Consider the following 6,000-nt stretch of genomic DNA (forward strand, 5'->3'; position numbering starts at 1 on the left):
TTTTATTATTTTAAAAACACATCAGCTCTTTAAAATCTTTTTTCTTTTAGAGCTCTCCTTCTTCTATCCAGATTTTTTAATGGTATGCTCATATGTTTGAAGATTGGAGACCGCTAGGGTGATTGCTAGAGGCGAGCTTTTCACTTATACTCAGTCAGTTTCTCGAATAGAGTAAGTTGGTTTTCTATTTCTTTTCTTGGTTTGGATGTTCTTCCTATGCATGTGAATCATCTTGGTTCGCGAGTGGTGTCTAGATCTTCTATACGAGTCTTTGATGATTAGTGGTCCTAATAGTGTGCACTGATCGTGTTTGTGTTGTTTATAAGAGCATATAGGGCTTCTTATGTGTCTAGAGGTGTTTTTATAATTCCCTGAGCATGTGTCTTTTAAGTAAGGGAAACTAATTGCATTATTCTTTTAACTAATAGATAACTTGTAATTATTGGTGATATGTTTGTATGATAATTGGTTTGTATAATTGAGCTATCTAATGAAATATGATATGTTGAGTTGAGTTAAGATTGATTTGGTTTACATGCATTGTACTTTGAAATTGGTATGGTTGAAATTGCAATTGAGATGAATTAAATCATTGAATTATGTATAATTTGATAATTGGTATGTTTTGGCATGTATGATTGTGGTTAAACTTATTTATAGGGCTGAAATGACATAAATATATATAAATTAGGTTTTGCAAAGTTACGCAGACTCGCCAAGAAAGAATATACTCATTGGGCGAAGTCAAAGTAAGAGGGATACTGACATGGTAGTTGTTATGCGACACCGAAGTTAGAGAGTTCACTAACTTGAGAGTCGATAGACTAGAATATACTCGTTGGGTGACTTTTATAAGAATTTATGTTTGTAAGTTCTAGTGATATTCTCTTTAGACAAGCTATTTGGTCGTTGGGCAAGTGTATTGTCAGGAATTATTCATTGATGGAGTATATATTCTAGATAAGCGAAAATATAAGATTTTTAACTAAACTTTCATACACATCTTATAACGTGTTTAATGTTTGTGATTATGTGAATATTAAAACAATGGTTGGTTTATAATATGATTTGAGAATGGTTGGTACAAATCCAAAGATGATTAATGGTAATTAAAATAGTCTATGTATTAATATATGGATTTCATATTAGAAGTTATTTTGTCGTTGTAATAATCATCAATCTCAAGTAGAGAGATGTGATGTATGTGGTGAGAGGTGCAAGAGGTCCTAGTCTAGGGGCTTTACATTGACAAAAGATGGTGAACAAACTAACCTTGTGTGTGGCAGCTGTTAAGATATCGACAAGTATACCGAATCGTATCAAGTAATAATAAATGGTAAGACTAAGTATCGTTTCCCAAGAAACTCACGACACTAAACAATCATGTAATTACTTAACTAATTAAGACTTTGAAGAAAATTTTTAGAGTTTTAAATGTAAAAACAAGAAAGTAAATATGCATGCACTTTTGATCAATTGAAGAAAACACAAAGATGAATGAATGATATTGAAAATATGAGATGAATATGTTGTTGGGGTTTAGATTTCACCTTGTTTACTCTCATGCATATATGAATTCGTCTTATTCATTAATGTTAATATCACTTTCTAAATTACTTAAAACCCGATGTCTTGACGAAGAAAATATATCCTTAATTACTAGATCACAATGTCTTGTATCACTAGCAATTAATTCTGCATTACGCTTAGAAGCTTAAGATAACCAAAACTCATATCCCTATGTCTAAGCAATACTGCTTTTGGGAGAAAATTCTTCAGATCTAGGTTTCCCCGTATGTGTCCATATCATGAAAACCAATAATCATGTCATAATGAGTTAAACATAATAAGCATAGAGCAAAGAAGAATAACCCTAACAATTAATGAAAGAAGCATAAATAAATTGGAATCAATTCAAATACATGAGAGTTCACAAGCTTACATTATCCCCCAACAACAAATTGAACTTAGTTCCCCCTTGTCATGGGGAAACTAGATGAACAATGGAATGAGAATGAAAGACAAACCCTAAAAACTGAAGAGGAGAGCTTCCGCATCCACTTCTACCTCCAGAGAGTTGGAAAAATCTTAAACTGTGTCAATTATGTCAAAAGATACTCTATCTAGGTCGAGCAAATCCTTAAATAGGGTTGAATTGGGCCATAGGCCAACATTGACACCGCTCAGCGCCCCTACTTGGGGCGCCCAAGTGAGCTTGCGAAGAAGTGGCGCTCAACGTCCCTTGGAGGGCGCCTAGGCATGAAACGTTACAGAAGATTGGTGCTCAGCGCCCCAAAAAGGGCGCCCAGGCGTGACTGCGAGACCCCTGCGCTGAGGACCCCAAAAAAGGGTGCCCAAGCGTCCTGCGACCTTTAGCAACCTTCTCTTCTAGTGCTCTTTCTGTCCTTTCTGAGTTCCAACTTCTTGACATTTAACTCTTCTTCCAATTCATCTCAGTTTCCTATAAAATCAAAGGAATTTAATGATAAAATCTTCAAGTATAATCTCAACTCTCTTATTCATCAAATTAATATAAAAACAAGAGAACAAGCAAGCTTCTAAGTCAAAAAGGGTTCATTTGTTATCAAACTTTACTCTCAAATGACGGTGAAATCAACCGTTATTAGCAGCTTGGGTAGGCAAGTTGTTCCACCACCACAAGTGCTTAACTCGCCAGAGTCTGATATCAATCAATACATGTTTTCGAATTTGTCAAGTCTAATATGAGTCTTTTGTATCTTACATGTTATGAATGATATTTTTATGCGTGATAATATCTCTAAATTGTTGTATGATTTTCCCTTTTTGCACATTAGTTTACCCTTTATTATGTGTTTATTTTTATTTGTGTGTTTTCTTTGTTTGTAATGCTCACATTAATGGTGTGAGCAAATAAGGATGTAGCAATTGACCTAGTGTTGGATGATGGTAGTATTGTAGTGTAGGTCTAGGGTGGTCTTTGTTATGCATAGACTAATTTTTGTTAAAAAATTATTGTATTATCAATTAATATAATATTTCCTTAGTTGTATAGAACTTTTGTAAATATTTTGAAATTATAGTTATGCTTTGGATAATTGTAATAACATTATATATTTTGAGTTATTTGTTCTTCAATATTAACTATATGATATTTTTTTTAATAGTTGTATACTATTAAAATGAGAGGTTACATTTTTTGTATTAGAACAATTGTTCCTTAGGAACCTTATAGGTTAGGGTGTGCTTAGTTTCTCTTGTGTGCAATTGGTTGTGTTTGGTTAATATGTCAGTTTTTTTTAGTTAGATTGATGGCTTTTATTGAGTAGAGTTATGGCATTTAGGCTGCCTCTTTCTCCCCTTCCAACCTCGAATATGCCCAAACTAGATAGGGTAATTGAGTTGATGGCAACAACCTATCAATAGAGTGTTGTAAGGATGAAATAATATCAGATGGCCTTGTAGTAGATGGAAGTTGCTAGGTTATCTTTTAAAACAACCCAACAACAGGATGTGGGTGCTTTGAGGCAACTGGAAAAAGATAAGAAATTATTTGGTCCTTCTCAAGTTCCACCCCTCCACCACAAAAATGGAGCTTGGGGAATTTCTTTAGGCATAAACTGGCAAGGTTCAATGGGAAGGTGACTTTAGATAAAGTTGATTAATGGATGATGGATATAGAGTGGGTGTTTGATGCGAAGAGGTGTCTAGCTGAAAATAGATTGGCTTTTACATATATTGAAGAAGTTATGCATTGGTGGGCTAGCACGAAGCTAATGCTAATTGATATGGGATAACTAATAACCTAGGAATTATTCAAGAAGAAATTATTTGTTGAGTATTTCCCAGATAGTGTGATGTATGCTAAGGAGGTGGAGTTCTTGTAGTTGGTGTAAGGAAGCATGTCTATAATGGAGTATGCTCAACGGTTGAAGCATCTGGGGCGTTTTTATACCTTGTCCATGAATGAAGAATGAAGGTATAAAAGGTTTGAGAATGGGTTGAAAGGTGACATTAAGTTGACAATGGTGCCACTCTCTATTAAGGAAAATCCCGCTTTAATAGAGAAAGCTAGAGTTGTGGAAAATCTTAAGGCTGGAGTTGAAGCTCATCAGATAAGCATGTGTGAACACTTAAGCATAACACTTAGGATCTTGAGGGAGATCAAGTTGTATGCCAGACTGTCAAAGTGTGAGTTTTGGATGCAAAAGGTTCAATTTCTAGGGCCTGTCATGTCGACTCAAGGGATATTTGTGGATACAAATAAAGTTGAAGCAGCGTTGTTATTAGAGCGACCTAAGTCAACGATGGAGATAAGAAGTTTTGTGGATTTAGTTGGCTACTATAGAAGATTCATAGAAGAATTCTCTAAAATAATGGCGCCTTTAATACAACTAAATATCAAAGATCAATTGTTTGCTTAAGCAAACGAGTGTGAGGAAAGCTTTTAAGAGTTGAAGTAGAGGTTGACGAGTGCTCCAATATTGGTAATCCCTAATATAGGTAAATCCTTTAAGGTTTATTATGATGCTTATCATCAGGGGTTAGGTTGTATGGTTATGTAAGAGAAGAAGGTAGTGACTTATGCTTCAAGGCCATTATAAATTCATGAGAAGAACTATCCTACTCATGATTTAGAGTTAGCAACAATGGTGTTTGCTTGGAAGATATGGAGACACTATCTATATGGTGAACAATTCCAAGTATTCAACAACCATAAAAAGTTTAAAGTATTTGTTTGATCAAAAAAAGATGAATATGAGGCTGAGGCAGTGGATAAAGTTTCTAAAGGATTATGACTTTGAACTACTATATCCCTAGGAAAGGTGAATGTGATGGTTGATGCTTTGAGTAGGAAGGTGATGCATGTTTCTCTTATGATGATAAAAAAAGCTTGAGTTAGTAGATAAGTTCAAATATTTGAAGTTACAAGTGGAGTTGGGAGTAGATTTCATTAAATGTAGTGAGCTGACTATATCTAGTGATTTTTTAAGTTTGATAAAAGAGAAGCAATTGTTGAATCTTAGCCTACAAAAAGCAATGTGGTGCTTAACAGAAAACATGCTAAGAAGTTTGTGATGGGATCAAACGATGTTTTGATGTTCAAAGGTAGAGTGTGTGTACCATATAGTGTAGAGTTGAAGAGGTTAATCCTCAAGGAAGGACACGAGAGTCGTTTTAGCATACATTTAAGCATGACTAAAATGCATTAATACCTTAAGGAGTAATTTTGGTGGTCTGGTATGAAGAGGGATGTGACTCGGTTCATGGCAACTTATTTAACCTGTAAGAAAGCAAAGGTAGAGCATCAAAGACTCGGTGGGATGTTGCACCAATTGGAGATACCAGAGTGGAAATGTGATAACATTTCCATGGACTTTGTTACTTATTTACCACGGTTGGTGAGAGATCCTGATGTTATCTGGATTATGGTTGATCGATTAACGAAGAATGTCCATTTCTTGGTAATGAATCTAAAGATGTTTATGGCTAAACTGCCACAGTTGTACATAAAGAAGATAGTAAGGTTGCACGGTGTACCGTCTAGCCTTATGTCATATAAGGATTCATGATTCACTTATAGATTCTGGCAAACCCTACAAGAGGTGATGAGTAACAAGTTGAGGGTAAGCTCTGCCTATTATCCTCAGACAGACGAATAATTTGAGAGAACAATTCAATCAAGTGAAGATTTGTTGAGAATCTGTGTTAGATCATCTGAGTGGTTTGGATGAAGTGCTACCTTTGGTTGAGTTTACTTGCAACAACAACTAGCAGACGAGTATAAGTATGACACCTAATAACGGTTAAAAAACCGTTATTTTTATACTTAATTTTGATATTAAAAACACCCTTTATGACTTAGAAACTAGCTTGAAATCACGTGTTGCTTAAGTTTTGAGAATAAGAGAGTTTAATGGGTTTTATGTTTATTTTTCCTTGTTTTGACAATAATTAATATGAATTGGATGAAGAAGTTAAAGTAGCAAGGAGCTGGAGTCATGAAAGGCTGGAAAAATG

This window comes from Vigna angularis, chromosome 7, assembly GCF_016808095.1.
Source record: "Vigna angularis cultivar LongXiaoDou No.4 chromosome 7, ASM1680809v1, whole genome shotgun sequence".
NCBI lineage: Eukaryota > Viridiplantae > Streptophyta > Magnoliopsida > Fabales > Fabaceae > Vigna > Vigna angularis.